This window comes from Saimiri boliviensis, chromosome 2, assembly GCF_048565385.1.
Source record: "Saimiri boliviensis isolate mSaiBol1 chromosome 2, mSaiBol1.pri, whole genome shotgun sequence".
Taxonomy (NCBI): domain Eukaryota; kingdom Metazoa; phylum Chordata; class Mammalia; order Primates; family Cebidae; genus Saimiri; species Saimiri boliviensis.
Genome location: NC_133450.1, coordinates 117,256,771 through 117,280,918, shown reverse-complemented (window position 1 = coordinate 117,280,918; position 24,148 = coordinate 117,256,771). Strand labels below are relative to the sequence as shown.

The 24,148-nt window shown below is 38.9% G+C and overlaps 1 protein-coding gene across 6 annotated transcripts in view; it reads right to left on the bottom strand.

The window, feature by feature from the left end:
- MEIS2 (Meis homeobox 2) overlaps positions 1-24,148 on the bottom strand; it is a 213,306-nt gene that overhangs the window by 6,041 nt on the left and 183,117 nt on the right. The window lies entirely within an intron of this gene.

Below are 24,148 nucleotides of genomic sequence, written 5' to 3'. Positions count from 1 at the left end.
AGACCAGGCTCTAGCACTCGGCTTTCACAAGGTATTGTTAGGTCAGCAAAGCCATCAATTAGGCTGTCTGAAGTTTTATCACCAACACAGCAGTAATAAGTGCTGGCCAGAAAGACTTCTGCTCTTCGGCAACTCCTGCAGTTTAAGCCTGTAAAGTTAGGGGTCATTCAGAGGTCAGTGCCAGCTGGGGGCAGCCTTTCTAGCCTAAGCTGGGACACCCAGGGCAGAGGATAAGGTAACTGCCAACCATAAACCCAGCCACCTTTCAACCCACTAGAAAGACAGAGCCTCAGGTACACATGGTTGATATTAGAGCCCAAGAAACGTTTGCAAATCAGGTGGTGGCTGAATCGAAGGAATGCAAAGGAGAAGCAGTTATTTCGTCTAAGAAGCCTGGATCTAATTTTGTTGGAAATCCAAAAATAAGAGCCTACTTCATGTTACTTTAATGTTTAATAATGCCCATCAAATATTCATGTACAAACAGAGTAAGATGATAAGAAATCTCCTTTATTTCTCCAAATTTAATAAAAACAAAACAATTTTCTACCATTTGTGAGTTACCTTTGTCCCTGTGCACTTAACGACATGTATTCCCCATATATTTGAGCTCATGCACAGGATTCACTAGCCAAGCACTTTGGAGGAGCAGGGAGCATCCAGCTAGCTTTTCCTTAAAAATATACCCATTGATAACATCTGTCAATATTTCCAGTTTCATATCTGAAGCACAGGGGGACTTCATGATTAATGAGTCCACCTGGGGCCAGAGGCAGGAACTGAAAACTTATTCTTTGAAATTAGCCAGAAAAATTCTAGCGCGAGCTGGCAGCTCTCCGTCCGTCCGGGGAAGCTGAAGTCCCTTTGGAGGAGGACGGTTAGACCTCCTGTGAGCACTCTTGTGGGAATACAATTAGGGTGAGGAATAATAGCCGGGGGAAAACCAAAGGAGTCTTTTGCAAATGGTGTTTGCCTGCAAAACAATGGACTTCTTTATTACTTAAGAAGTATAGCTCAGTTGTCAAAAAGGAAAGTGACCAGCAAAGTAGAGGTGAAAACAAAAGGAGAGTTGAAACTGCATCTTTCTTCCCACCTGCCACCTGAAGTGTTGCTGAGGAATATCTGACCAGGTCGCAGACTTCCAGAAGCATCCCACCAATCAGAAAAAGAACTGAATTACCTACTCTTTCCCCACCACTTTTACTGCAACACAAAGAGGACCGACCTGGTATTTCCACCCCAGGAACTCTTTTTATCAGCTCACCTTAAAACCAGCAGAGACGCTCAGGAGAGTCAGAGAAGGCTCTTCTTGAAGTTTCTAATGGAGGACACACCTGGCAGGGGTTTTACCTCCCTTTATGTGCTACTTATCCTGATTTTTGTATTTTGCGTGTGCGTTGTTTTTTTTGTTTGTTTCTTTCCCTGCCCCCACCCTCCCAATAGGCCAACTCTTTAGGTAAAACGAACTGCTATTTTTTCCCTCTTTAATTTCACTCTTTTACTCTTTTATTCTTTACATCTGGAGGTTGTTCCCTTATTTATGTCTTTCTCTCCAGTTCCCCCAAACACTCCCTTACTTAGAGATGCAAGGCATCATGGTTCTTAGTTCTCAGCAGGAGAACTCCACACTGTCTTCAAACAAATAATTACCGGGAAGGTTAGAGGTTCACTCAAAGGTCATTTCTTTGGATACTCGTCAGAATGTTTACATTAGTAAAAACGGGGTCCACTCAAAAGGTTGTTCAATGGAGGATACACAACAATGCAGAACATTAAAAAAGCATTCTGTGTGCTAGCAGGTCTTTATAGAAGCGCTGAACTTGGAAATGCCACTCCAGTATAACATTTTCAACTAGTTACCATGGCATGGACTGGATGTTCACTAGCAGTTATGGCAATGGCCTTTCTTTGCCCACTTCTCCCAAGCAAATACGAATAGAAGCCTCTGAAGGTTTTCACTAGATCCTTTTACAAAGGGTCAGAGAGATTTTGCTTTTTTCACTCGGGCACCATTTAGCCTCTCTGGATTTTTGTTCTCAAACAATGTTTTTGATCCATAGTGCTATTTCTTGCCAGATTCATAATTCTACCACATTCTTTCAAATCACACAGTTCTAAAAACATATGGGCCCCAAATTTTCAGAAATCTCTTAACATACAACTCCTGCCAATTGTCAATTCCCCTGATCTTGGGATATTTTATTAAGATCATAGATGTTACTATGAAAATTAACAATTAATGAGTTGACCGTATGAAAACCCTGACATTAAAAAATGAAATTACCCCTCCCACCAGTACTGATGACCCAGAGGCCCCTTTTAGAAAATACACTGACATACATAACATGGAGGCATTTAAATTAGAGACTAGAGCAAATCTAACTAAGAATAATTTTTCTTTCTTTAATATTTCTAAGGTAAAATTTCCGTATACGGTCTTTTCTCAAAACTGCATGAAATAATTTTTTTTCCACATTTTCTAATCTATACTTTTTTAAATGACCTTTTTCAGTGCTCAAGTAGTAAATGGAATACCAAGCATTGATTCTGCTTAAAATGTGAAGAATCTAAGTTGAAAATCAACTCATCTTTAGTCTTTCAAGGTTCAGGCTCCATTCATATGGAAAAACGTAACTTGCTGGTTCAATGATAAAAGACTTGTCTTAAAAAGACTCGAAAGGCTCCATGGATATTAAATGGGTCTTATAAAATAACATTTTGATGAGTTAAGTGTAAACGAATCAGACACATATGGATTAAGTTATCCTTGAATTTCACACGGGTTTAAAAAATAAGGGGGAAAGAGGGTCTTGGCAAAAAACATTTTGGACTTTGCCAAACCCAAAACATTTGAAAAATTGCTGAAGACATCCAACTAACCCAAATGCAGCAAGCTGCACCCAACTTTAATGAAAACCCCCACAAGTTATTTCTAATCCAAAGACTGTTAGGTTTTTCCTCTGTATCTGATATTACAAAATTCTCTAAGTTTTAATGTCATACCAGAATGATTTTGAAGTTACAGACATATAATATACGTCTCTATTGGCATAAACAATTTAACCCTAAGTTACAAAGTCTTCTTCAATATTAAACAGCTCTTTAAAAACATTCTGAGTTTGGCCGGGCGCGGTGGCTCAAGCCTGTAATCCCAGCACTTTGGGAGGCCGAGGCGGGTGGATCACGAGGTCAAGAGATCGAGAGCATCCTGGTCAACATGGTGAAACCCCGTCTCTACTAAAAATACAAAAAATTAGCTGGGCATGGTGGCGCGTGCCTGTAATCCCAGCTACTCAGGAGGCTGAGGCAGGAGAATTGCCTGAAGTCAGGGGGCGGAGGTTGCGGTGAGCCGAGATCGCGCCATTGCACTCCAGCCTGGGTAACAAGAGCGAAACTCGGTCTCAAAAACAACAACAACAACAAAAAACATTCTGAGTTTTTTACAACTTGTCTGTAAAATGTGCCAGTAAGCTTAGTGTGTACCTTTAATCTAGATTTCACTTAGAAAAAAAAATTTTCATTAGCCTCATTGTGCCTTTTTTTAAAAAGGCTACAGATAATTTCATTAGTGACTCCTTAGGGAATGAGTACCCTAAAGAGCGCTAGTTCCATTGATTTGTATTGAACACAAAGTTAGTATCCAGGCTCATACAAAAGCTTGGGAGAGTATCTACTAAGACTATCTACTTTTTCTCTAAATTTTACTTAAGTAGAAAATGCATGACTATGTGTGATCCTTAAAAGTTATATACTAAGACTGTTAGTTTAAAAATAACTTAATTATAGAAATAAATTCAGTGATGTTCCAAAAATCATAAGGCCTTTCTGAGTCAACTCAGAGATGAAAAAGAATACATTAAAACAAATAAACCCAAGGTAGCAAATATCACTGAAATCTCATCTTACAGCCTTGAAGAGCTGTTTCCCAGAGATCTCTCCTGCCTCCCGAAAGTCTAAACTCTGTAGTTTTGCATACTTTTCTACAACTGAACTCTGACCATCATGATTTTTACTTTCAAGACTTTTTACCCCAAAGTGTAGTTCAGATGGATAGAAGGAGATTTAGGTGTCATGCTTGTCTGTTGGTTTCTTTCCTTTATTCCTTTCTTTATCTGCCCCACCCCCCCTTTTTAAGTGGCTAATAAATCCCTTCTTTCTGGTTCACTAACTTCATGCCACACCTGGTAACTAACTCCTTTTGGAAGCATTCCTTTTGTTAGAAAGTGCAGGACTCCATGGAGTTATCTGGAAAGCCGGCATCCCTGAACACTCTGAGGAGGAATCAAGAATAGCCGGAATTGAAGCTTTTGCATGGATTGCTTTGGGCAAGGAAGGAGACTGAACTGTTGAAGAGGGATCAGATCAATTGGGGAAAGGTGTTGTAGGTAGCTCAGTGACTGGGGACCTGTTAAAACATGAAAAGACCCTGCTTCCCTATTGTCCCCAGCCCTGGGACCCATCAGCCACAGTGGTTATTCACAACGCTTGCTCCTGGCCGGTGTTCCAAATGATGAAACTTCAGCCTTGGCAAGTCACTTATCAAATTTCTCCATTTTTTTCTTACTTTACCAAAAAAAAAAGCAAATATTTCTCTGTGCTGTGGTTATGGCTAAGACTAGGATTTTCTCAGTAAGCTACGTTAAAATGGTTAAGTCGGTGAATTAAGCAAATTTAATGCCTTGAAGGTAAACTTGGGCATGCAAATGATGCAGTCATGTCGCAGACATAAGTTTTCCACTGGTGACCAACGTTTTTCACAGACAATTGTGAGCAAAGTAGGGTAAATGAATGAGATTCATATGCTACTTAGGGACAGATTCATGGATAATAATTAATTCCCCTAAGCAACAGCTTGATTTATAATTTGATAGAATACTAGCATTGTCTACATCTTTAAAAACACAGGAACTAAATACTAATAAATTTATAATATAAAAACATGCTGTTAATCTGGGATCACAAACATTTTGTACCCTTTTTTTTTTTTTTTGAGACGGAGTTTCGCTCTTGTTACCCAGGCTGGAGTGCAATGGCGCGATCTCGGCTCACCGCAACTTCCGCCTCCTGGGTTCAGGCAATTCTCCTGCCTCAGCCTCCTGAGTAGCTGGGATTACAGGCATGGCCCCACCATGCCCAGCTAATTTTTTGTATTTTTAGTAGAGACGGGGTTTCACCGTGTTGACCAGGATGGTCTCGATCTCTTGACCTCGTGATCCACCCGCCTCGGCCTCCCAAAGTGCTGGGATTACAGGCGTGAGCCACCGCTCCCGGCTATATTTTGTATCTTTATGAATATGGCTTGAATAGTGGAGTGTTCATGCTGACATAAAATACCCTGGGCAAAATGATCAGGGAGGTGATGCTTATCCTTGATCACCTTCTCCTTTGTTCTTTCAGTATTCTTGCTTTCATCTAATTATTTGCTGAAGTTACAAGGGCTCATGTAGGTTCTTTACTAAAATATTCTACTTTGAGCGTGCCCTTCTCAATTACTGTTGTCTATTCCAGACTTATGCATAGAGCAACATGCTGAAGAGCATGGGCTCATGTTCTCTGTCCTTTATTTGCTGTGTGAATTTGGACAATCCTTCTTAACCTTCCCAAGCGTGACTCTGTTTCCTATCTAAACTGGATGGTTTTGAGGATTGAAGGAGTTTCTATGTGCAAGATCCTTAGCACAATGCCTGGCACAAACTAAGCTCATTAAATGTTAGCTTACAGTCCACATGCACCTATCCAATGCTTATAAGTAATTGTGTTCTCTCACAGATAGTCATTAGGAATAGGTGGGTGGCTATTAAACAAATCTATGCTGGATTGGCAACAGGATGATAACGTGTTATACTGCTACAAGTAGCATGTGTCCATATTGCAGGATCTTTCTAAAAATCGCAGTTTAATCCAAATGTACAATGCTATCGTGGAGATCTTAGACACTAGGGCAGGCATCTGCCTGCTGGGGTGGGAGGTGGATAGTGGAGTGAGCTCTTTTGGAATCCACTCTCTGTATGTTTCTCTAGATCCCTGCTACTTCAAGTGGGTGCCATGGACCAGCAGCAACATCACCTTTGAGCTTGTTAGACACGCAGAAATACTTTACAGTCTCCATTCCTGTGCTACTGAATCTGAATCTGCATTTTAAAAGATCTCCAAGGGATCTATGCACATTTAAGTATGAGAAGCCTTGCTCTAGATCACATATCAAATTCTAGTACTCTGCCTAAGAATAGAAACTTACAAAGATCAGGTTTTTATTGTGAATCTCAGCTGCAAAAACTGCACATAATCTTCTCTTTAGGTATCTTAGATCTAAACAGTCTTTTACTCACTTGCCTTGGGCAATATAGACACTTTATAATAATTTAATTTATTGTACTCCATCTGTACCTCTTAAAGGAAAAGTTGGGCCAGTAAAATGTTTTTGTGAAGACTGTTAACAGAGGCTATCTCTCAGGCATGGATAGGAGAAGAATGGTAAATTTCAATCTTTTGTTTCCAAATAATTCTGCACTGTTAGAGTTTTATTAATAAGTATAATTAATTTCATATTTAAAAGAATTTTTAAAGATGATCAAGAAAATTTGGCATCTTATTTGGCTAAGGTTTACATAGGTAACAGTAGGGACCTTTTAATTAAAATACTTGAGAAATGTCCTCTCAGACAGGGAATTATCTTTTATTTCCTTTATAATACTGAACAACAGTAAACACTGTTCCATGAATATAATCACACCTGATGGCATGTAACAAAACATCCCAGCAGGTTATTATGTTGAAGCACTGTTACTCTTACAGAATGCCATCAGATTATTCATATGTAGCTATTTATCATGCACTATAAAAGTGATCTTTCAAAGCTACTTGAAAGCAAGGGAGGAGAAAACACTCAAACTTCCTTAGCTATTCGTATCTAGGATCTATCCTCTTAAAGATAAAATCCTAAGTCAATAGGCATAAGTTGTAGTATATTACCTCATCCTGTACATGATTTATTGCAGATGGAAGTCAACTAGAAACTGAATTACTTTGAAAGTTTTACTACTGACATTAAAATTCCAGATCTGGATACCTATATACCTTATAGTGCTTCTGAAAACAACTTTTTGCAGACACAGAAGGTATACCTACAACTTTATTTAACTCTATCGACATAAAAAACAGGTGCAATCATTTTCAAAACGACTAATTTCCAATTACCTATTCATGGATGTGAACACTGTAGCCTGACTGGGCTTTGGAAATCAACCAGTCACTGCACAATCAGTTGCCTACATTCTTAGCCAATTCCCATTATGTTCCTAACCATTTTACTAAGTCACTCTAAGGGGAGAAGATCCCAACAAATCTTGTATCATTTCAGCTTTCATGATCACCTTTGATTGAAGAATTAATTCTCTATCTTACTTCTCAATGAAAACCACCTAAGCATTAACTGGTCAAAAATGCACCAAGCTGTTTAGCAATTATGTATTCGATATGTTTGAAGAGATCAAGGTGCACTCATATGCCCTGTGCTATGGATATGTCTCTGATTAGCTTGTCATCTGCTCAGAAGAAGATGTAGGCTGATTCTCCCATACAGTCTAGCAGGCCAGCTGTTAGCTGCCTGTCAAGCCCTCAAGTGGACAAGTAGTCCAGGAGCAAAAATGTCACTCCTTTGATCTGGCAAGGAGCAGCTGCTGATTTATAGAGTAGGACTTTGTTCTTCCGTTCTATTTTACTTTCTTTCCTAAGGCAGAACCACAAAATCCAGGAAAAAAAAAAAAGTGCCTTTCCCAGCAACATCAACAAGCTCTGACAACTGCAACAGGGTTTTTCTTGGCCCTAACAAAGCTCTCAGGCATCTCCTTTGACGCTCACCTTTCCCCCTCCCCTTCCTCCCACCCTCACCATTTTTTGCAATGCAGTAGTTATTGTTTAATTCAGCTTCTGTAAATGGAATGGACTGTGGCCAGCAAGCCTGGGGCATAAACACACCTGTATGAAAGAAGCCTTATGTAGCAACCATCTACAAGGAAGCTCGCATGAACCACGCGCTCCTGAGTTCAGAAAGAATGCTCCATTTTTTCTGACAGCAAATTTTACCCTAAGTGAGTTTCTATTTTTGGTGCCACCAACCTATGATGACCACATTTGAACTGCTTCCTCTCCAATGGCATAACACCCTTTAAATCAAAGAGATAAAAGGATTAGATTTTCTTTTTTTTAAATCTGTGAGCAAACAGATCCATCAAAAATGTTTATCCACTGCCTGTAATATCAATCATTAAGAGCTGGGTAAAAGTCCAGAAAGGCTTTAGCAAATGCACTATCAAAGATGCCATAATGTTGTTTTCATTACCACTGATTTATATTGACATGACTTTCCCCGAATAACTTATAAGGGATAAAAAAAATCAACGACAAAATCTACATAAGACATGTGCATTGTCTTGCTAAGATTTAAACTGGTTCCAAATGCATAATCCTGTTCTCAACAAATAAATCTGTCAGGCTAGAGATGTCCTATCAACCAAGTGGGACATGCAATAATGCTTTGAGATATACTGTGAGAAGTCATCAGCCACATGTATGTATATATATGTATGTGTATTTGTGTGTGTGCACATGTACATGTATGGAAACACACACAGCAATAAACTTTGCCAGAGATGAATGCTTTAACATCTGGCTCAGTTTTCTGTGCTGCTGCTGAAGTAGGGGTGATAAAGACAAACACACACACACACACACACACACACACACACACACACACACACACACAGAAAGAGAGAGAGAGAGAGAGAGAGAGAGGGAGAGAGAGAGTTATCAATTCTTGGATATTCAGACATATTACTGCATAGATCAAGGACAGGAATTTTGTGGGGGGTGGGAATGTCAAAAACAGGAGAAAAGAATGGTTGTTAAACATCCTCACTGCTATTTATACTCAATCACGCCATGTGCTAGTGTTTGCCCCCTTCCCCTCTAGCTAGTGGGAACAGAGATTTTTCTCGTCCTCATTTCTTGCTTTATCTACATCACCCTTTGGCCAATAAAAAGTTACTAAGCACCTACCTCCTCAATGTTCACAGAACTGTATTCATAGATGCTTTCTCTAGAGGGGTGTGTGTGTGTTTCTCAATGAGAGACTGGGTTTGGCAGAGGAAGAGGCTGGAAGGGAAAGCTAGATATCAAGGAGCAGATATAATGTGAGACTCATTTTCATCCTGTTTTAATCCTGAAAAAATTAGACTGAAATTTTTTTAAGGTCCATAGTAATCTATACATGTGTTACACATTGATAAATCTTCCATATTCAAAACTTGACACAAATTTAATGACAGAATGTAAGATAAAGTTATATAGAAAATTATAAATAATCCATACATATATAGTTAGATGAGTTTCTTTCTCTGTATATATAAAAATGCAGGTTATATCATTAAAGATTTTTATTTTTCACACCCACAGAAACAAACTAAAAATCACAATTAGAGAGCACATAAATAATTACAAACCAACATAGCCCATAGTCAGTAAATAAGTGTCATGAGGGCAATTAAAGAAGGTAAAGATAAAGATTAATCTCAAATTGTTGGAGGAGAGCTGAACCAGATTAAAAGGCCGTGGAATATTGAAAGAAAAGAAAACAAGGAAATGGCATGCTCTAAAGCACCAGTGCAGACCAGGGCCGATTTTGTGTAAAGGGAGGATGAAGGAATTGAACTCCGACTGGCTCCCAGCTACGGTCTGGAAAACATGGCTATGATTAACATGCAAGATGGTGGAGGTTCTTAAATGGTAAATTGAATCCTTGAGATTCCTGAATGGTAGAATGATAAAATATGGTGTTTGAGGAAGATCTTTCCAAGAACTATGTATAGGATGAACTGAACTGATGAGAGAGAATCTAGAAGCTGGGAAGACAGAAAGTTCTCGTTGAATCCAGGCAGAAGAGGGAAATAATATGAGCTCTGATTAACGGAGTAGAAATGAAAAAGAAGTTGGATATTTGGTTGGGAGAATGGCTGATGAATTGTACTTAGATGAAAAAGGAGAGATATAAATATAAAAGATATTAAAAGGATAAGTCTGAGAATTTATGCTTGGTATGTTATGGTGTACAGTTGACGAAAATTGGAAATTGATGAGAAATTCCTATTTGTTGTGGTGGGAAGAGGCAAATTCAATTTTTCAAATGTTACCTTTGGTTTGACAACAGGACTTTCAGGCTGAGAAATATGTAAGCCACTCAAGAAAAGGAACGAGGATGAAAGAAGAGCAAAAGGTAGTGACTTTACTTCAAACCTCTAATTACTTCATATTTTCCAAGCTACATGAATATTCCAGCACTGCAGCAGTTTGTAGTATATAAACTGCCTGGCTACTTAAAAAAAAAAAAAATTACTTCCTTCCTCTTCCAAATTATCCTGTAAATTTTAGAAAGTTCGTGATCTGATCATGATTGGCCAAGTCAATTGTTAGTAAAAACGTCTGTGGTCAACGCCTTGTCTCTAATAGGTCCCATTCACTTTTCTTTACATTTTGAGTTAATTTGTGCGACTCGATTTAAAGGCGGATAATAATTGCATACATGTTACACTCGGTGTTGCTACACAAATTATGTTCCACCCTTTACTAGTTTAGTAATGGAACTTATCAGAGAGTTTTAAAAACGGGAATGGGAAAATATATTTATATATAAGACTATGTGTTTTTAAGCATAAGACAAACAAGGGTGGGTTTTATCTAGGTAGTGACAACTAATTTAGAGGAGAATTGATAGGACAAACTGTTACATTTAAAAGGGGCTCCATTAAGTGTGATGGCTTCCAAACTGTGTCCTCCTTTCAAACCATATTTTTCTTTTTAAATGGGCTTCTAAGGTGAAAAATATAGCACTTCACCCAAAATGGTGTGGAAACAAATGGTTCTCAAGTCTCAATTCTTCAACTCAGGCCAAACCACCCCAACACACCAGCAATCCAAAGCCACTTGGAGGGAAGGTGTTATGCATGTGAATGTCCCCGTGGCCCTTTCATTTGTCTAGGGAGCTCTTTTTTCTAAAGCAGCAGGGGATACTTCAGAAGACCAGATTGGCATGCCAGAAGTGTTTGGATGTACCAGGCTCTTATCCTCCTCTCAATTCTCCTGCTGGTTTAAAAGAAAGGATGTGGCAGAGGACACATTTGGAAGGTGGCAACATTCTTAGGGCCCTTTATCAATACCACGGCTTTCTTTAAATTGTAGCTTGGTCTCTTGTTTGAGAGGCTGAGATTTTAGCACTTTTAAAGGGAACCATAAGTGAGAAATCTCCTAGGTGTTAAACTTTAGAGTGGCTTCAACCCAAAATATGAAAAAATGAGATTAAAACACAGAAAGTCAAGTAATATTAAGAAAAAGATCCAACAAACAAAATATCATAAATATGCATATGTATATTCTTGCTGTTTAAAGTAAATGCTATTTAACCAGTTTATACTGGCATCTAGTAAAGGTGCCAATGGGGGGGAAAAATCAAAGGTCTAAACAATTTTAAAAGTCACTTTAAATAAATTATAGTTCTAACAGCTACACATCTAACAATAATCTTTAAAAATTATTATTAAAACATGTCAGAAAGCAAAAAAAAAATCTATTCATGAATATATGACTTAATATCCTCACATTTATGATGTTCACACATCAAAGACCAAATTCCAAATAAAATTTCCTGACTGCCTTTTCTTAATGACAAATTAAACATCTTTTACTTTGATTTGACAGCCAGGTAGCATTCTGTATCTTCTCCAGAGATGTTATATGCAGTCTTTCCAATGTGACGGTATTATTACCCACAAAATTTTTAGCATCATCCTGTAATCATAAAAGACATAAAATATATCTTTATAAACCACAAGAGACCTAGCAAACCAGCAGTTATGCCACATCTGCTTTAGTCCTTAAATATTTTAGCTTTAGAGGGTTAGTTAGTGGATTTTTTTCCCCTGATTTGCTGAGAAATAGAGATATCAACCTTTGATTCTGACATTATACACAAAGCTATAATCTGTGATAGACAAAAGGAAACACATTGTACTGCAATTTGAAAGAATTTTTACAGCATATTCAGATTTCACATCTCCTATCAGAATTTCCTAAAGTGGTTTAACTTAACTTTTAGAAATAGAAATGATGGCATTTGAAATATTTCCACTTTCACAATATAGATAAAGTAACATCACTATCACAAATAATTTGGCCAGGTGCAGTGGCTCACGCCTGTAATCCCAGCACTTTGGGAAGTTGTGGAGTGCGAATTACCTGAGGTCAGGAGTTTGAGACCAGCCTGACGAACGTGGGGAAACCCCATCTCTACTACAAATACAAAAAAAAAAAAAAAAAAAAAAAAAAAAAGCCAGGCATGGTGGCACATTCCTGTAATCCCAGCTACTAGGGAGGCTGTGGTGGGAGAATTGCTTGAACGCAGAGGCAGAGCTGGTGGTGAGCCAAGATCACACCATTGTACTCCAGCCCCTGCAACAAGAGTGACACTGTCTCAAAAAAGACAAAAAACAATAAAACTCTTAATTTAGTACTTGGTTTAACCGCCACAGATTCTTTGGAGTCAGGTAACATATAAATAAACAAAAAGGCAATTAATAAGTTTAAAGTCAATGTGCTAACTAACTAGGGCCACGCTGTTCCTTTGGCCTGGGCTGGGCTTTCTGCTACGGACATCTGGTTAACATGCCCTTCAAAGTGCTTATCACAGAAATCTCTTTGAGGTCACTTCCCTGGTTTCAAAGTCTGATTAAAAAGCACTTCCTCAGTGGCACTGAGCTAACATGCTCAACACGTATTTATTCACAATTGTGATTTACTTGTCTGACTTTCCTACTAGATAGGCTTAGAGAGCAAGAGCCACATCTTAAATTTTATTATTGACACTGTGTCAGACGTATAGTACACCCTCAATAAAATGTTTGCGAGTGAATAACTAAATGAGTGAATGCAAACAGGGTTCTTTCACCTTACATATAGTACACTCTCAATAAAATGTCTGTGAGTGAACAACTAAATGAGTGAATAAAAATAGGGTTCTTTCATCTTGGATATAAATTACAATTGAGAATAAAAGAGCCCTGAGTTTAAGGATTTTTTTTGTTGTTCTCATTTTATAAGAGGCATAGCTGAATCCTTGATGAAATGATTTGCCCCAGAGTGGGACAGAACTAAGATGGGAAATAACTCTGGCTTTCTGGCTCTGGTCTCGTTATTTTCATACTTACAAATAACTCAAGATACAGACAAGAGGTATTAGTTAGCCGGGCGTGGTGGCTCAAGCCTGTAATCCCAGCACTTTGGGAGGCCGAGGCAGGTGGATCACGAGGTCGAGAGATCGAGACCAACGTGGTCAACATGGTGAAACCCCGTCTCTACTAAAAATACAAAAAATTAGCTGGGCATGGTGGCACGTGCCTGTAATCCCAGCTACTCAGGAGTCTGAGGCAGGAGAATTGCCTGAACCCAGGAGGCGGAGGTTGCGGTGAGCCGAGATCGCGCCATTGCACTCCAGCCTGGGTAACAAGAGCGAAACTCTGTTTCAAAAAAAAAAAAAAAAAAGAGGCATTAGTTAAAGGCGCAAATCTATCTGGGCATTAGAAAGGCCAGGTAAATCGTGGGTGCAGATGTAATGTAGGAAAAGGATTTGACTTGGAAGACCTTAGGCCTCTGGCTTTTCTAGGCTGTCAGGCAATATGCGCAGTATAGAACATAGCTGTATTAGGGATAAGGACAGTTGACTCAAGTAGAGACGACTGATAACTGAGGTGAATGAGGTGTTATGAGTGTGTGCGGGGATGCGTGTGGGTGGGTGGGAGAGTGTGGGTATGTGTGGGTGTGCTGGGAGACAGGGAGAGAGAATAGAAAGTGAAGGAGGAAGTTTTGTGAGACTGAGAAAGGCAAGGAGAAATAGAGGCACTTTGGGAGGCCAAGGCGGGAAGATTGCTTGAGCCCAGCAATTGGAGGCCAGCCTGGACAACATGATGAAGCCCATCTCTATGAAAACCTTAAAAAATTAGTCGGGCCTGGTGGCATGCCTCCCAGCTACTCAGGAGGCTGCTGTGGGAGGATGGCTTGAGACCAGGAAGCGGAGGCTGCAGTGAGCTGCGATGGTGCCTGCCACTCCACTCCAGCCTGGGCAGCAGAGCCAGAACTTGTCTCAAAAAAAAAAAAAAAAAAAAAAAAAAATCCCAAACAAAAAGCTTTTTAAAAATATTTTTTTCTGATGTCTTTGTAAGGACATTTTGCTCCCAGATGTGCTCTGAGGAACTCTAGTATCAATAGGTATTTCTCCAGAATAGGGGCCTAGGTCAAACAAATATGGGGAAAACAAATGGGAAGGTAAACAAAGTGAAGTCACTTCCTCTGCTGCAGGTCGTCACAGCCTTTAACAGAGTGATGTACATTATGCATCTCTAAAGAGAAGGTGATGGTACAAATTAATTCCTGACTGTGGTTGTTGTGATTTTGAGGGGCACTCGGGTTCCAAGAATTTTAAAAAAGAAAATGAAGTGGTTTCCTAATTTTTAACGTAAATTCTATTTTTAAGCCTTTTATCAACTTAAAAAGAGGCTTTCTTTCCATCTTTAGATTTCTCCAAGTCAGACTCAGAGATGCAGAAGGACTTGTAAGGCTCTTGTTTTATATCTAACCTGTTCATAATTCCACCTCCCAAGATTATGATAAATCATGAGTACCCCATGGCTTCCCCACACAGGATACCTTGACCCCTAAAATGTGCTGACTGGAAAGGTTCTTCAGAACTTTTCTATCTCAAAGTTAATTTGATAATTAGGGAATTATGTTAGGCCTGAATGTTTTCTCTACTTTTTCCTTTCCATACTTTTCTCGTATTTTTCCTACTCAATGAAATCCCTTTTTTAAAAAACAATTATTGGGTATTTTGCTATGCCTAAAATGTCTGCTTCGAAATAGCTGTTCAAAACCGAAGAATAATCTTAAGAATAAAACGTGTGTGTGTATGTGCATATGTATATGTAGATATGTCTCAAAAAAAGGCAAAACAAAAAGCTTTTAAAATATTTGTATGTATAATGTGCATATATATATACATGTAAATACACACATATACACATATATACATATATCTTTTCAATACCTTCTGGATCTTTTATTAATCAGAACTGTGACTGAGCTGTATGTGGCATGTCTGTTACATGGGTTGGAGGCACACAGATGTAGAGGGCAGGACGAGGTGGGGACAATGTTAAGAGGAAGGAGAAATGAGAAGAGGAAAGAGACAGGAAAAGAGGGAGTGCTGCTTTAGATAATGTATATCAGTGTACATCAAATGCTCCCAATCAATTCTACTTTCTTGTTTACAGAGCATACAAGTACAAAATCAGCTTTTACTTATAACTGTGTTAAACACCACCTGCCTGCCCTCTGAACCTCGCTGTCCCGAGATGAGGTCAGCCCGGTGAAGGGCTCTGGTTCTATAAGCAATCCTGTCATTCAGGCTAACAGCAGTGATTCACTCACAGGAGGCAAAAATGACTCAATTGTTGGGCTTATTGACTCCAGGGAGCGCAGCTACTCTATTATTACCATAGAGTGCAAACACCCTGAGCTCTGTTTCGGTCCACTTAAAATTACTATTTGCTGTGAAGAATTGGCAAAGCAATTCTTAAAATGATGGGGGTGAAAGTCAGGCAAGCACCATTATGGGCTTTTCCTTCCGTTTAAGCAGAAGTAAGCAGTGCGGCACTCGTTCTGAGCCTGACCCACTTATTTAACCTTTTATTCACTTTGTTGTATTAACATATATTAACTGGCTCTATAAGCCCTAGGGGGGATAAAAAACCTCATGACCAAATTATGGTTCCATTTTCATGGGTAACCTCTCCTTGGGTGGAAATTAAACCCCAATATAAATACATTTTGGGTCCATACGAAATTGGGGAGGAATGCCAAAAAACAAATGCTGAACGACAGTCCTGCAAAGACCACAGCACCATGGAGTGGCTGAGTAAATTATACACAAGAGGAACTATTTCAAAAAACCAAATAAATTTAATTAAATAAGTTACAAAATTATTTTCCCATCTCTTATCTACTCCCCTTGGTTAATATCCATGACATACTGATGTTGCATAATTGCTCTTATGGAACGCTGCAGCTCAGAGCCGTAATGAGCTGCCTTTGCACAAAGGCAGCAAAAGTGGTTTCCCTACAGAGTTATCTTCTCAATTATTTATACTTGCAACACTTTCACATAATGGCAGTTTTAAAATCAAACAAACAAAGCAAACCGTACAATAAAGGAAGGAGGCAAGAAGGTGCAGGGACCTTTTCCTTTCTTTTTTGAACACCAGAAGGGATGGGTAAGCCACACAAAGTCACTGAATTTGGTTCCTGGAAAAGTCTCAGGGGCCTTGCAACCAGGCAACATCAAAGCATTTGGAGATCGCCACCTTGGTGAGGGATTAAACATGCTCTGCATACCTGCTTTGCTTTTAATCTGTCATATCTAAATACATAAAGGAATGCAAACTTTATTTCTTCCGTTTGTAAATTTGCCTTTGAAAATTCGCAATCAGAAGACTTGCTACTCACCCCTACTCCTGAAACAAAAAAAAAAAAAAAAAAAAAAAAAAAAAGGTGCTAAACTGTCAAAGTAATGTCAATGTAAACAGAAAACGGTGGTGTGTGTTGCACTGTCCCTCTGGCTGTGGAAGGGCTTGTAGGTTTTTAACGGTGCTTGTCTCCACTGTCCACACATGCCTTTGGTTAATCACTCAGAAACTTACATACAGAAGAAAAGCTGCTTGGCAGTTATACCACATATGGACATACAAAATAACATAAAGCGTATATTTAATACTAAGGCAGAACTATAGTGTTATTTCTAATATTTAAATTTGGCATACATTTGGAATGAGCTGCGTATTGCCACCATCCAACTCAGACTTGCTTGGTTCTCAGAACCTAGCTCAGTCTCCTGTTTAGAATAGCTGCTCAATTAATGTTAGCCATGTGATGTTTTCAAGTTAATCAATAGATGTAGTTGAGGATTATATTTTTATATTAAAAAAATGAAAGTGAAATTTGGATCAGACACACGTATTTTGGACCTTCATAAAAATTAATACTTCTTCATTAAACAAGCATAGATTATGGCCTTTAGAAAATAGTTAACAGCTTCGACTTAAACAGGTGTTCCACATCAATTAATAGCCACTCACATATCTGTGACTTAAGATATTCATGAGCAATGCCAATGAAACAAAGCTTTTATATCACCTACTGGCCATTTTCAAATAACAAAATGTTAAAGCAACTATTTCCTTATAATCTTACGGGAAAGATTATAGAAGACAGTAAAAAATTAATTTAAAAATATCAAAACTGGCTAGGTGCGGAGGCTTACGCCTGTAATCCTAGCACTTTGGGAGGCTCAGGTGGGCAAATCATGAGGTCGGGAGTTCAAGACCAGCCAGGCCAACATAGTGAAACTCCATGTGCACGAAAAATACAAAAAATTAGCAGGGCTTGGTGGCAGGCGCCTGTAATCCTAGCTACTAGGGAGACTGAGGCAGGAGAATCAAAGAATTGTGCCACTACACTCCAGCCTGGGCAACAGTGCAAGACTCCATCTCAAAAAAAAAAAAACCAAAACCTCAAAACTTATTTCTTACAATATGCCTACATGCGCATAAATTGTATTTACACACATATGCACCTATTTTTCACAAATGTGTCCTGTGACCGTAAGTCCTGCTTGACTTGCAACACTCAGAAAAATAAATAAATAAATAAAAGCTTAAGGAGATTTTTTTCCCCAAAGCACACAGATACTACTATGAAAGGTCAGAAGGAAAAAATATATGCTGGGGAAAAGAACTCAGACCATGATCCATAACACAGCTGAGGTCAATGGGAGGGAAGCTCTTGGAACTGAGCTGAGATCCACCACCTTGTTTTGCTTTGCCCCAAGAATCTAATTAAACCGGTATCATATTGTGTCCACTCGCTGCCACTTAAAGTTGTTCTTAGCTACGGAGAGCTAGGAATAAGCCATAGTTTCTTGACCACTTCCTTTCTTCCTGCCATCCTCACCTCCAAGGTCAAAGCAATTGGTGGTATGGTGGGATCCGAGGGTTGGCAACCTTGCAGTTATGGCCCCAATTGTATTTGTCAATATAAATTGACACCCCACTACTGGTCTCTGAGCAGCACTAGCCAGCATCAGTACAAAGATGATCTTTCTGTGTATGTGCATGTGTGGTTATGAACTGGACAAAGGAAGATGGAGGAGGCTTATCATGTCAAGAGAATGCAGACAATAATAAGAAAACTCTTGTGCCAGAGTATGCAAGACACATCTTTGCTGCAGGCAAATAGAAATCTGACTGAACTTTGGCATACTGCAAATATGTCCCATGACATGCATAATATACTTTCCAAAAATGTTAATGTAACAACTGGTAAGTGATTAATCACTATGTGAAAGATTAGTTAAATATTGAGGTCTAGAAGAGAGTTGGGTGGTTTTTGTATTTTCAAATATGGACAAGTTCGGGAGAGTGGTCTCAGTTTCTGAGTTTTCCATTTGAAAAGAGCTCCCTCTGGCAGTAAAAACTGTTGTAAAGGATAGTAGAGGATAGGGGGAAGTAAGTGACTTGATTCTGGGAGGCCTGGAGAATAAAACCAAAAGCTGAAGTGGAGCTGAGATGGTGTGGCTTTCATCCCTGGAAGAGCTCTGGCTGATGGGAATGGCAGTTGTTATCAGTGGCTTGAGGGTAGTAAGATTATATGGCCCTCAATTCCCAAACGTGACAGTCATAAGAAACCTTAACCTCTATTTTTTTTTTTTTTCCAGCTTTCCTCAACCGCAGCAACACACTCTTTCCTAGAAGGCTAGCTAATTAACCAAGCATTAAAAAAACCCACAAATCTATACCAATAGCTTTGCAGGACAAAAAGAAAGACGTGTGAAGTCAACACTAATTGTTATAAACAACATGAACCAGGATGTCCAGGAGCCAAATAAATTGAAATAGACTATGGTTGAAATAAATACACAAACAAACAAACAAATAATCAGAAAAAATGACATCTCTCTCTCCTTTTCTCTAAGCATATATGTGCTTTTGCGTTTTAATTCACAGCGACAAGCCCTCAGCTTATCCATGACTGTTACAAATCTGATAAGGGGTTGGCACGAATATACTGAGCCTAGTTTACAGTTTGTTTTGCAACTTCCCTTCCCAGATAAACATAGTCCAAGTACAACTTCTAAAAAACAAAAAGACAAACTTGTGTTTACTTGTCCCGTTCTTAAGATTTTTCTTTTTTTTTTTTTTTTCCTTCTCCTGAATGGTCCCTCAGGATACTGGCTTGAAACCTAGAAAAAGCTTGGATTTCAGCTTCAGTCTCCAAGGTATTCTGCTGTTCAACGGGGCCCTGTGCTAGGAGGGAAGCTCTCTACCTTGCTGATTTAATTAACAGGATTCTTTTCATTATTATGGGGATTTAGTTTCTTCTTGCCTTTCAGTGTTTGGGAAACACTGATTTATGTTTTATATTTTGAAGGAAAATTTATTGTTCTTTGACAGCTGAGGCTATGTAAATCCCTGGCACCAAAGGGACCCCAGGGAGGTATCACAGTTGCCTTGCTCTGCCCACCTATACGCTGTCATCTCAAGGGCCCCCTCCAGGATTGAGGAGAATCATCAGCTGCTCAGTGCCCAACCCACTCCTCCTCCCACTGATCATTATGCCAGCAGGGGTTGGCACATTCTCATTTATGAATGGTGGTATCACAGATTCATTTAAGTGAAGCAAACAGTCGATGAATCTGACCTGGATTTAATCTCTTGACTAAATAGAGCTCATTGAATCAAGTACGAGAATGTGCTGTACTTACTATGATAACCATGGCCGAACCCAAATTCAGGGAAAATTTTGTAAATATGAGTATGCTTAACAGAGCAGCAAAACAAAATATCTGAAGTTAGCACTATAGAAAATCTGGCATAGATGATTATCACAGCTCTATTGGGTTATCAGTCTTCTAAACTACACAGTCCACCAAATTCTGACTTGGAGAAAAAGTAAAACATGTAATGAAAACTCTGGAAGACTTTAATGCATATTTCAGGTGAAAAATATCAGGTGTCAGTTAATGCCCATAATTTTATTTTATGAAAGTTTCTTGTTTTTCTTCTTCTTCTTTTTTTTTTTTTTTTGTTAAGAGACAGGCTCTCACTCTTTTGCTCAGGCTGAAGTGCAGTGGTGTGATCATAGCTTACTGAGTCCTCAAACTTCTGGGCTCAAGTAATCCTCCTGTCTCAGCCTCCCAAGTACCTAGAACTACAGATACGCACCACCACACCTGGCTACTTTTAAAATTTCTTTGTAGAGACGATATCTCACTATGTTGCCCGGGCTGGTCTCAAACTCTTGGCCTCAAGCAGCCCTCCCACCTCAGCCTCTCAAACTGTTGAGATTATAGGTGTAAGCTACTGTACACAGCCAACAAAATTTCCTTTTCTAAGAGAGCTTCATAATTCATAACTTGCTTTCATTCATATTATTATAATTAACTTTTATTGAGCTAGATACTAAACTGATTACATACACGTATCCTCTTATTAAATTCTCACAAAAACCCTGTGGACCTAGATAACATTATCAGCATCCCGATTTTCTCGTTGAGGAAACTGAGAATTAGCAAAATTTGATAATATGCCTAAGTTCACCAGTTACTAAATGGCAAAATGGGAGTCAGATACACTTATGCACACATGTGCACACACACACATACACACATGCATACGAATGATTGGAGGCTAGGAAATTAGGAATATTTAGTGTTGTTCTTGTTTTCTCAGGAGACGCCTGCAGCTGAAAGACCTTCTGGGAACCAGCAGCAACCTGATCGAAAGGTAGCTTAACCTCAACGACTCTTTATTCTCTATTTCCCAGTCAGGTAGAGAAATAGAACCAATTATTAGACCAGGCACATAAAAGGGAGCCTTGGCAATTACTTCATCTCTAGAAAGGTTCTAGACCAGAACTTTTTACTTATCTAAATTTGAAACTCAGTAGGTTCTACGGGAGAATAAGGAAAAACATAGAATGTGCATAGAATTCTGCAGTGTTCGCATTTTTAAAGTATTCAACATCAAGAGAAATTAGTGTGGGAATGTGGTCCAGCTGGTGGAGACAAAAATAAATAAAACTAAGCCTCTACTCTGAACCTGATTCAACAGGTCCATGCTAATTTTCTCATTCATCAATTCTGAAGGGTTATACATGAATTGTGCTTTTGAAATTTGAATTATCTTTGTTTATTCAGCCTGTCCATCAGGATTCTTAAATGAAGAATGTAACTGCCCTAAAAATTCAGACTTCTTGAATTTTCCTGTAAAGGAAATCCTCAACAGATTTTTATCTCCAATCATACTCTAGGGAAACACCTGGGTAAAATGTCACCTAAGGGCACCAACTCATCATCGTACTGAACATAACCTAAAAGAGTTTCAGGGTCAATGACAGAAGGAAGCAAGAGAACACTTGAAGCAAATAAACACAATGGTGAGAATTCCATACTAGAGATAAGAGTAGGAATTCTTTACACATATAGAGATTTCAAAATGGTAGCCTCTCTTTGCTGATCTCATCTCTATTCTACCTACAAGGATTTTTTTCATTATCTCCCTTTAAGAGATATTCTGGTTCCCCTGATTCATCTCCTTTCTCGTATTAATAATGTTTGATTGCCTGCAGAAATTCTAGAAGTCACAATTCTTGATCCCCTTTAACAAATATTTATTCAATGTCTGCTGCCTACTGGGCATTGCATCAAGGGCTTTATCAGGAAGTAAATAAAGAAGAGACTGTTTAACAGTCCACATTTGTCAAATAAAAAAAGCGCTAAAATTGGGATTAAGTTCACATCTTAAGAGATCTCTGAATTTAATTGGAGAAACAAGACATACAACTCTTTACCCATTAAGTTTCGTGTGATGAGAGAGGCAGCACAATTTAATGAAGAGTCTGGGATTTGGAAATCTGGGTTTGAACCCTGGCTGTGCCCCTTACTGTGTGATTTTTGGACAAGTTCCTTAACCTTTCTGTGTCTTAATCTCCTCAAAGGTAAAATGATAATGAATTACATAGTCTACTTCAAAGACTTGACCTGAAGATGAAATGTGAAGTCCAATTTTTACTGCCAAGACATCAGAACAGCATGTGAGAATTACAAGAAAACACATTTAAATAATTCTACAAATAAATGTTAATGCTTACAATCCTACATGGGTGAAGAAGATTTAGTCTTGCTCTCGGAAAGCTTGGAGTTTAACGGTAAAGAGATGACCATGAAATAAGATGAAAGAGTCTCAATGTCAGAAGAGTGGTTATTCGTGTGCAGAAAAGGTGGAGGTAACCTGGGGGAAAGGGGGAGGAGGAGAGGAGGCTTTGGGTCCTTCCTTGAAGGATTCTGACAGGAGAGAATAGGAAGGACAGAAGGAGAGGGAACATACCAGATAGAGAAAACTACTTAAGCAAATGTACAGATAGAGCAAGTACTCCTAGTCATATGCTTCATAGGAAAGGTACTGAACTGAAGGTAGGAGATAAGTTAGATAAGTTTGAGTCCTGCTGGTGCAATTTCTTAGCTATGTGACCTCTCTGCCTCACCATTTCTCATCTGTAGTATGCAGACGATACCTACCTCATAACTGTAAAGATTAACGATTTTAGGCCAGGCCCACTGGCTCATGCCTATAATGCCAGCACTTTGGGAGGCCTAGAGGCAGGAGGGTTAATTGAGTTTAGGAGTTTGAGACAAGCCTGGGCAACACAGCAAGACTCCATTTCTATAAAAATTTTTTTAAAAAAATTGCTGGATATGGTGGCATATGCCTGCAGTCCCAGCTACTCTGCAGAATGAGTATGGAAAATCTTTTGATCGCAGGAGTTTGAGGTAACAGTGAGCTATGACCATCCCACTGCAGTCCAACCAGGGTGACAGAGGGAGACTCTGTCTCTAAAAGTAAATAAATAAATAAAAATTTATCCAAATAATTAGCGTATTTGGCTAAATTTTTGGCTAAATATCTGTACAAATATTATCAATGTTTTACATACTTAAAAAATTTTGGGGCCGGGCGCGGTGGCTCAAGCCTGTAATCCCAGCACTTTGGGAGGCCGAGGCGGGTGGATCACGAGGTCGATAGATCGAGACCATCCTGGTCAACATGGTGAAACCCCGTCTCTACTAAAGATACAAAAAATTAGCTGGGCATGGTGGTGCGTGCCTGTAGTCCCAGCTACTCAGGAGGCTGAGGCAGGAGAATTGCCTGAACCCAGGAGGCGGAGGTTGCGGTGAGCCGAGATCGCGCCATTGCACTCCAGCCTGGGTAACAAGAGCAAAACTCCGTCTCAAAAAAAAAAAAAAAAAAAAAATTTTGGAAACAGTAATTAGAAAAATCCCCACAACTGCGAAAAGAATTCTGATTAGTGGCTAGCTTATGTGTACAGTGGTCCAATCATAGTACTAATTTCTGTATTCACTTAAGCACTGGAAGATGAGCATCGAAATCTGTGTTATTGACTTGCACTTGGTATTTTATCTACAATGACCCACCATTGGAATGTAGATGAAATAGAGCAAGTAATAAGTGAGACAGCCTGAATTTTAAGCTATTTTGCTAGATTTTGTCTTTCAGGGTATCTTTTTCTGTTTACGCTGACATGGGTGAGCATAAACACAATAGCTGGATCTTTATTTAGGGTTCACAAATTATTCATCCAAATATTTAGGCATGTAAGAACAACATACCTATCTAGTTATTATTCCTGGAAGTCAAGAATGAATGAAGTTAAACTACTTAGTCATTGGAGCATGGATACCGATGCTGGAATAAGAAAAAGAAGAAGAAATGGAGGCTGGAAATTTAAGTCCCGAAAACAGTTAGCAACCTATATTGTTCTTTAGGTATTTTTCTTTTTATAGAAGAATATAAAAACCTTTTTCTTTTTATAAAAGAATTCTTAGAAATCTTAGAAGGCTAAAGGGGAGATTGATGCAGAACCTATCCACTGATAGGTAAAAATAGGTCTGCTAAAAATTCTTTAATTTGAGCCCACA